We start from the raw sequence: 10,036 nt of genomic DNA, 5'->3' as shown, positions 1-10,036 counted from the left end.
GGGCGCGCAAACTTTTTTTGCGGCGCCTCCCCCCCCGCCTTACCGTCTCCGTTGGCCGCCCCCCTCCTTACCTCGCGCGGCTTCAAATGACGCCGCTGGGTCGTGTGACGTCACGTGACCCGCGGTGTAATTTGACGTCACGTTACCAGGGCAACCGTGACGTCACATGACCCCGCGGCGTTGATTTGACGCCGCGTTGCCATGGTCACCCGTGCTGAAGCCGGCTGAATCCCGATAAGTAGGTATTGCAGAGGCCTCGCGCCCCCCCCCCCCTAAAAAATCTCGTGCCCCCCAGCTTGTGCACCGCTGTCTTAGCATACAGTGCTGCAACTGCAGCCAGGGAGTCTGGGTAATGACCCATCTTATGCAAAAAAAGAAATAAAATAGAACGAAGATTTTCCGGTCGTTAAAACCCAGGTTATATTTGTTATGGAAACGGGGAGACTGGCGAGTTCGATCGATGAATCGGGGCCGACATTCCTGAGAACCTGGGAACCTTTTCCGTAATTACCATCCCAAAAAATAGTCGTGTTTATATTTGTAAATGTCGTGTTACTCTGAATGTATAGGGACCAATGACATGCCATTGGTATATGTATATCCCCCACCTCCCCTTTCTTTCTGACCGCCTTCCGTGACCCTCTTTCCCTAACCCCCCCTTGTACAAAAGTAGGATTCCATCCGTGGCGCTATGAAAAATCTATAATTATATGTGATAAAAAAATATCTAGAAAGGGGGGGGTGGGGTCAAGACATAAAAGAAATCCCCTACTCCTCAAGGACAAACGTGGAATAGTCAGTAGGAGTACTGTGGGTGTGAAAAAAATAAACCAGTGGTACCCCAAGTAACATTGCATATTTGCCGACTGTATGCTTCAGTTCAGTGCATCCTACGCAGCACTGAAGGGGTTAGTGGTAACCCTCTGCCAGGCACACCCTGAATATCGCAGTACAATGAATTCCAGGGTCCAGGTTTTTGTCTGACTCTACCCTGGTTCCCAGCCGGGGGAAAAAGGGTTTTTTTGGGGGTGGGGGGGGGGGCGGGTGATGAGGAGAAATGCCAGGAGTATACCCCCACCCTCGCTCCCCATCCCTTACCACCGCTGCCCATCCTCCAGCTACAACGAGCGCACAATATGTCCTCTCGGCGTCACCGCTCTCCATGGAGACCCCGAAAGCTTGGAAGTTGCCTGGTTACTTGAACCGTGTCTCGAAATTGTCTTTCAAGGGCCGGCTGGGGACGCCGGGCCATGAATCAGCTGAACGAGCGGCTTTGTCTGGGCCCCGTCTGTTTCTAACCCAGAACCTTTTATACGGCGGTCACTTTGTGTCCCTGTCTCGGGGGGGGGGAGGGAAGCGAGGAGGCTGGAGATACCAATAAAGCATGGAGACTGCATGTTTACCCCGCTAGCTGTACTAGATTTTGCAGAGTACCAGTACTTTCTCATGCAAAGTCACAGAGTACCAGTACTTTCTCATGCAAAGTCACAGAGTACCAGTACTTTCTCATGCAAAGTCACAGAGTACCAGTACTGTCTATTCACGAGTTCACGGTGCCACTTCTTCCTTTTACTTGCACTCACGAGCTTCACTTTTCCTTAGAAACCAACGTGTATTAATCTTAGGAAATCTCTGTCGCTTTTCAGAGGCGTCAACCTCACGAACCTGTGAGATACGGGAGCAAAAAAATGGTCTTTTAATTGGAAAGTACCTTATTATTATCAGTGAGACTCAGTCGTCGTCTAGTGAGATTGCTGCAAAATGTCGTAATGAGTGAGGGGTGACAGGTAATGAGTGAGGGGTGACAGGTAATCGGTGAGAGGTGACAGATAATGAGTGGGAGGTGACAGGTAATCAGTGGGAGGAGACAGGTAATCAGTGGGAGGAGACAGGTTATGAGTGGGAGGTGACAGGTAATGAGTGGGAGGTGACAGGTAATCAGTGGGAGGTGACAGGTAATCAGTGGGAGGGGACAGTTAATCAGTGAGAGGGGACAGGTAATGAGTGAGAGGGGACAGATAATGAGTGAGAGGTGACAGTTAATCAGTGAGAAGTGACAGGTAATCAGTGGGAGGTGACAGGTAATCAGTGGGAGGTGACAGGTAATCGGTGAGAGGTGACAGGTAATGAGTGAGAGGGGACCGGTAATGAGTGAGAGGTGACAGGTAATCAGTGAGAAGTGACAGGTAATCAGTGAGAGGGGACAGTTAATCAGTGAGAGGGGACAGGTAATGAGTGAGAGGGGACAGGTAATGAGTGAGAGGGGACAGGTAATGAGTGAGAGGGGACAGGTAATGAGTGAGAGGGGACAGTTAATCAGTGAGAAGTGACAGGTGATCAGTGGGAGGTGACAGGTAATCAGTGGGAGGTGACAGGTAATCAGTGGGAGGAGACAGGTAATCAGTGGGAGGAGACAGGTAATCAGTGGGAGGAGACAGGTAATGAGTGTGAGGAGACAGGTAATGAGTGAGGGGTGACAGGTAATGAGTGAGAGATGACAGTTAATCAGTGAGAAATGACAGGTAATGGGTGAGAGGTGACCGGTAATGAGTGAGAGGTGACAGGTAATCAGTGAGAAGTGACAGGTAATCAGTGGGAGGTGACAGGTAATCAGCGGGAAGTGACAGGTAATAAGTGGGAGGAGACAGGTAATCAGTGGGAGGAGACAGGTTATGAGTGGGAGGTGACAGGTAATGAGTGGGAGGTGACAGGTAATCAGTGGGAGGTGACAGGTAATCAGTGGGAGGTGACAGGTAATCAGTGGGAGGTGACAGGTAATCAGTGGGAGGTGACAAGTAATCAGTGGGAGGTGACAGGTAAGCAGTGGGAGGTGACAGGTAATAAGTGAGAAGTGACAGGTAATCAGTGGGAGGTGACAGGTAATCAGTGAGAAGTGACAGGTAATCAGTGGGAGGAGACAGGTAATGAGTGAGGTGACAGGTAATGAGTGAGACGTGACAGGTAATCAGTGGGAGGAGACAGGTAATCAGTGAGAAGTGACAGGTAATGAGTGAGACGTGACACGTAATGAGTGAGAGGTGACAGTTAATCAGTGAGAAGTGACAGGTAATCAGTGGGAGGATACAGGTAATCATGGGAGGAGACAGGTAATGAGTGAGAGGTGACAGGTAATGAGTGAGAGGAGACAGGTAATGAGTGGGAGGTGACAGGTAATCAGTGAGAAGTGACAGGTAATGAGTGAGACGTGACACGTAATGAGTGAGAGGTGACAGTTAATCAGTGAGAAGTGACAGGTAATCAGTGGGAGGATACAGGTAATCATGGGAGGAGACAGGTAATGAGTGAGAGGTGACAGGTAATGAGTGAGAGGTGACAGGTAATGAGTGGGAGGTGGCAGGTAATGAGTGAGGGGTGACAGGTAATGAGTGAGAGGTGACCGGTAATGAGTGAGAGGTGACAGGTAATCAGTGAGAAGTGACAGGTAATGAGTGAGAGGTGGCAGGTAATCAGTGGGAGGTGACAGGTAATGAGTGAGAGGTGACCGGTAATGAGTGAGAGGTGACAGGTAATGAGTGAGAGGGGACAGGTAATGAGTGAGAGGGGACAGTTAATCAGTGAGAAGTGACAGGTGATCAGTGGGAGGTGACAGGTAATCAGTGGGAGGTGACAGGAAATCAGTGGGAGGTGACAGGTAATCAGTGGGAGGAGACAGGTAATCAGTGGGAGGAGACAGGTAATCAGTGGGAGGTGACAGGTAATGAGTGAGAGGTGACAGGTAATCAGTGGGAGAACACAGGTAATGAGTGGGAGGTGACAGGTAATCAGTGAGAAGTGACAGGTAATCCATGGGAGGTGACAGGTAATCAGTGGGAGGAGACAGGTAATGAGTGGGAGGTGGCAGGTAATCAGTGGGAGGTGACAGGTAATCAGTGGGAGGTGACAGGTAATCAGTGGGAGGTGACAGGTAATGAGTGAGAGGTGACAGGTAATCAGTGGGAGGTGACAGGTAATGAGTGGGAGGTGACAGGTAATCAGTGGGAGGTGACAGGTAATCAGTGGGATGTGACACGTGGGAATGGGCCTGAAGACGGGGTTAATACCCCGTTACATCGCCCCCCTTATTTAAACAGTTTTTCCTCCTATTGCTCTTTTCTTCCTTATTTTTTTATTTGGTGTATTTGGTTCTTGTTCTCTGATCCCATTCCGGGGGGACCCTCACCATCTCCTTGAGTCACATAATTCAGGGGTGCTCAAATCCAATCCACAATGCCCTCCAACAGGTCAGGTTTTCAGGATATCCAAGCTTCAGCACAGGTGGCTCAATCAGTCCCTGCTTCCGCACGGGTGACTCAATCAATCTCCTTCCTCCCCCTGTGTCGGCGGCCTTGCGAGCCTCACCTTTCACACCTGTATTTCTCTCCCTCCTCTTTCCCCCTCTCTTCCTCACTCTCTCTCCCCCTCCCTCTCCCTATAACCTCCTGTCGCGTGCGCCCGTGTGGTCTATGGGCGTGATCAACGCCTTAAGGCAATGGGATCGCGCTGCACGCAGACGCCTCCGCGCGGTCTGCAGCCTAAGGGGGGTTACATATCACATCGCTTACACAGCCGCAGTGATCAAATATTCCTGCACATCGACATCCCTCCGGAATCCCAAATCGCGGGGGATTATCACAGTCCAGCGTGCGCTACCGTTCAATAAGGAAACTGAAAGATGATAGAAAAATACCTTCAGATTTCAAATTATTTTCTGCGCATTTTGGAATATTTTAAGGGAAATTCCCCCCAAATTAGTTTTTTTTCTTGTTTTTTTTACTGAAATGACATCCCTGTAACGTGTTGGTTTGAAACAGAAGATGTAGTTTGAAAATAAATCACTCTTTGTTCTGTCCCCATGACAAATCTGCCTTAGATACGGGGTGACCTTTAGCCCCTGCGTGTCAGCCGTACCTGATTCTGGGCTCAGGAACAGGCCTTTATTTCAAACAATACTACAAATAAACCAACTCTTATCTCGATCCATGAGACAGGCTGAAGTCGGTAGTTCCCGCAGAGAGAACCCAGGCGGGTTATTCTGCAGGAATATCCTGGTATTATTTCGACATCAAAGAACCCCGAATATTTCTGTATTAACCGTGTACCACATGTCAGTGCAAACATTTCACGATAATAATGTTCTCTTTCTTATTCACAACCACCCATCCTGTATTTATTTCTTTATCGCTCTTAACCCTTTCCTGATCTCAAGCCTGTGGAGCAGACTCTGCAGATTCCTCTGCGGGGGGTGGTCTTGGCCAGTACAGAAAAGTAAGCCTGATGGGAAGTGAGCGGGAAAAAAAATCCCCCCAATGTTTTGCTTTCATTCCCTGCCCGGTTTTCTGCGCCTGTGTCACATGTTAGATGCGTGTGGATCATCTCGGTAACGTGTTGAAATCACACTGGGTAATGTTGTTCTCCATGTTTTATTCCAATCCGTTGCGCACTGTTCTACACAGTACAGGCATACCCCGGTTTAAGGACACTCACTTTAAGTACACTCGCGAGTAAGGACATATCGCTCAATAGGTAAATGGCAGCTCGCGCATGCGCCTGTCAGCACGTCCTGAACAGCAATACCGGCTCCCTGCCTGTACCGAAGGTGTGCGCAAGCGGGGAGAGTACAGAGCCTGTTACAAATGCGTTATTTACATCAGTTATGCACGTATATGAATATTACAGTACAGTAAATGCATCGATAAGTGGGGAAAAGGTAGTGCTTCACTTTAAGTACATTTTCGCTTTACATACATGCTCTGGACCCATTGCGTACATTAATGCGGGGTATGCCTGTATATCAGTGTATAATGTATTCATGTATTGTATATTCGTGCCGCGCTATTTGTCATTAATCAGAAAAATATCACTCAGATAAGAAGTCCATTCCCCTGTCTCATATCACTTATTACACTTCTTAATGGACAGAGTGTTTAAACATACAGCTCATTCCTGGAATTGTTGGTCGTTTCAGCAAATACAAATCCCGTGTGTGAGCCCATCCACACGTCTCGGACAGGTCTGCAACCCTGCCCTTCCCCATTATCTCCCAGCATACAGTGCTTCCACTGCAGCAAGGGATTCTGGGTAACGACATGCAAATGAACACACAGTGTCACCATTTGCTTCAAATCCATTTTAACATGAACCCCTACAAGCGTACGCCTGCCGCCTTACACAGCTTTTCGGCACAGCCTGGGGTTTAAGAAGTGCAGAGCCAGTAACCCTATTCACAGACAGCTGATTCCACCTTTTGGGTCTCATCCGTGTGAGACGGGTTATACTGGCTTGGCAATTATCAATAATAATAATAGTTGTTCTTGAAAAGTGTTAACAATGTATCCAGCGCAAACCGTCTCCGCTCATTTCTAAGGCGGTGTTCTTAGCAAAGGAGGAACTAGGAAATACCGGGCCCCATTGTAAGGGTACTTTTTGGCTTCTGCAACCCCCATAGTTCATAGAGGCACATCACAGGACTACCCGGGAACAGACACCCCAAGGCTGTGGGCTTCTTACCACTGATTTATCCCTAAACATTATAATACATCTTTTACATGCGTCCCACAAACCTATTAATCACGTTTCTTACATCTGGTGCTGGTCATTTCCCAGGGAGGTTTATTTCAAATCACGCAGAAGAAGAAGGAGTCACAGAGACGCAGAATACGTCACGTCTAGGGTTGCCAGGTGTCCAGTAGTGAATCGGACTGTCCTGTATTTGGATACTCTGTCCAGTAACAAATGAGAGGTACTGTAATACTACTACTGTAATACCGGACACATGTATGTGTCCGGTATTACCTCCCTGGACATAGTGACCTGACGCACTTTTCACCATTGAGTCCAGTTTTTTTGGAGAAGCCATCTGGCAACCCTAGTCACGTCTCATTATGCGCGCGTCACGCCATCACTCCGCATTGTCACCTGTGGCGTCCCGGTGTGACGCACTCGGAGATCGGCGGCGGAGGACATTAATACATTGCCGCTAAGAGACGCCGGACGGAGATTTGCATTAACGTCGCTTCTACTATTACTGCCGGACACGAACCCGATAAATTCCCCCCAATGAAACGGAAACCCACAGATCCACGGGCCCCTCCGATTTCCCCTAATAATTAGAAGTGAGTGAGTGAGTAATGACATTCCAGTGAGCGAAGATCAGGGATGGAGAGAGGAGGGGAGGGAAGAGTGGCCTTGGAAAAGATAAGACAGTGTGGGAATTACAGGAGCAAACGGCTCACAAAATATTTCCAGGCTGAGTAAGACGGTGACTGGTCGGTCGTGCACACACGGGGCAGAGCCCCAGTCCTCGGGAGCGCAGTGAGGAAGAGTGTTAAGTGACTCATTTGGGGTGAGCTCAATAAAAAAGCCTCCATGCATTCCCAAAGCAGCTGAACGCTTAGCACTAACCAGTTAAATTGGTGGGCTGAAAATACAAGCTGCCGTATGTTTCTCAAGACTAGTCCTCGAGTACCGCCTAACAGGTCAGGTTTTAAGGATATTCTGCTTCAGCACAGGTGGCTCAATCAAAATGACCTTATTTGCAGTGAGTGACTCTCCACATATCCGAGACCCACACCTGGGAACCCAAGAACTCTCACCCTTTCTCATTATATATATATATATATATATATATATATATATATATATATATATATATATATATACACCCCCTCCCCCCACACACACACAACTTAATGGGATCAGCTGTGTGGCTGGACCACACTCCATCCCACAATGAGCAGCCACTATGATCTTTTTGTTTCAACACTGTCCCTCATTCCCTGTAGATCAGATGTTTCTCAACTCCAGTCCTCAAGACCCCCCAACAGGTCAGGTTTTCAGGATATCCCTGCTTCAGCAAAGGTGGCTCAATCAGCAGGCTTCAGCAGGCTCTTTGACTGAGCTACTCATTGAGCCAACTGTGCTGAAGCAGGCTCTTTGACAGAGCCATTGATTGAGCCAACTGTGCTGAAGCAGGCTCTTCGACTGAGCCACTGATTGAGCCAAACTGTGCTGAAGCAGGCTCTTTGACGGAGCCACCTGTGCTGAAGCAGGGATAACCTGACCTGTTGGTCATGCAATGCAAACATGCTTGGGGTAGACATAAGGTGAAATCCTACATATGAAAGAAAGTCAGGGATCTTATAGGGCAAAACTTTTTTGCCCTGCGCCCCCCTGCCTGCTGTCCTCCACTGCTCGCGCGCCCCTTACCTTGTCTCCAGCATCAAATGACGCTCTGGGGTCATGTGACGTCACGTGACCCCCGCAGCGGAATTTGACGCCGTTTTGCCATGGCGACGCATGGCCCGAAGCCGTCTGAATCAAGGTAAGTGCGTTACAGAGGCCTTGCGCGGTCCCCCGGCATTTAATTTAAATGCCTTGGGGAAGAGAGCGGGACCTCTGTAACCGCACGCGCCCCTCCAAAAAAAATCTCGCCCCTCCCCCCCTCCAGTTTGCGCACCCCTGCTAGAGGGTCCGAGGTTTCGCAGCAGACGGGGAAATGGGCACACGAGGTGGTTCTTATGCGCCAGCACATTCTATGCTGCTACGTGACCTGCGCATGCAGCGAGGGGCGCCGGGGTGTTATGTCACCGGGCGTCTCTGGCAGCGCCTGGCTTTTCCAATAAGCAGTGAAGCTTCGCGGGGCCTCTTGTACTCAGCATTTTCCGGAGTGCACGAGACAAAAGGCAGCGGTGGAAGAAAATAACCCATCATTAAAACAATGAAGCAGAAAGAAAAGCAGCCGCCTGGAAACACGCAATGAGACAGCAGCCGCCGTGGTGCCTAATTACACATCTCCGAGCGCACAGACCCCAACATATCCCAACCGGAGGTGAGAATGTGCCCGGCCGCGTCCAGGACGGAGTGGCCACTCACCCAGGAAGGCAACAGCCCTGCAGAACCTGGGACAGGAGGATGGGGAGGAGGAGAGAGAGGGTGGGTTGCAGGGAGTTATACCTTTTAGTGAACCACAACTCATTAATTGATGGAACAAACTTTCCTGAGAGTTGGTTCATCACAACCCTCTATGGTTGGCCCAATCCGACCCATATAGAATCAGCCCGTATGTATCCCAGGAGAGAGAGAGGAGAAAGATTGTGTGTTGGTGCGAAACCCTTTTCTTGCGCAGGTAGCAATACCCCCTCATGAACACGCACATTTCTTCCCCCCCCTCCCCCCCGCAATAGTTTCTTATTGTACAAAGTTCTCTGGGCCGTAGTTTCATAACTTGTTTTAAAGTTCGCAGCTTAAAGGCCAAGCTCCATTTTTCTTACACCATATAGTTATAATGTGCCAACGTATTCCATGGCGCAGTACAATGGGATGTGTAGCAAACGCATGACACACTTTGCCGGCCAATCTTAACTCTAGCTTTTAAATTAAAGGAAAAAATATTCCGCACAAAATAATTCCTATAAACGCCACATGTTAGAAGCGGATTCCAAGGCTACGGGCCATGTCTGCTAAGCATGTTGTAGTCCGGTCATGTGAATGTGCCGCAAGGTACCTTCCGACTTAGCGCTACTTAATAAATGTGGTCCTATGTAAATGATGTAACAATTCTGCAGTGAGTCACTACACCAGGGGTGGGCACCCACAGTCCTCATGGGCCACCAACAGGTCTGGTTTTCAGGATATCCCTGGTTCAGTACAGGTGGCTCAGTCGAGGCTGAGCCTCTGATTGAGCCACCTGTGCTGAAGCTGGGACTGATTGAGCCACCTGTGCTGAAGCAGGGATATCCTGCAAACCTGACCTGTTAGGACAGGAGCTGCCCACCCCTGGGCCAAACGAGAACGCACTACTCAGAATACGGATAGCGGTGAGGTGACCCGATTAAAGAGAGCGCCCAGAAAGTTAACGCTGATATTTAACAGAAATAGGAAAAACTGGAGGAGAATTTGACAGTGAAAGTGCGTGATTGGCATGAAAGAGAAAGGACGGCAATTTGCAAGAGAAGATGTATTCTTCGTACAAGAATAACATTTTTCCAGCGTCGGTGTGGGCTTGGGGTTTGTGTGCAATGTTTGGATAAAGTATCCT

This window comes from Ascaphus truei, chromosome 13 (genome assembly GCF_040206685.1).
Source record: "Ascaphus truei isolate aAscTru1 chromosome 13, aAscTru1.hap1, whole genome shotgun sequence".
Lineage (NCBI taxonomy): Eukaryota > Metazoa > Chordata > Amphibia > Anura > Ascaphidae > Ascaphus > Ascaphus truei.
This window is presented reverse-complemented; position numbering follows the sequence as displayed.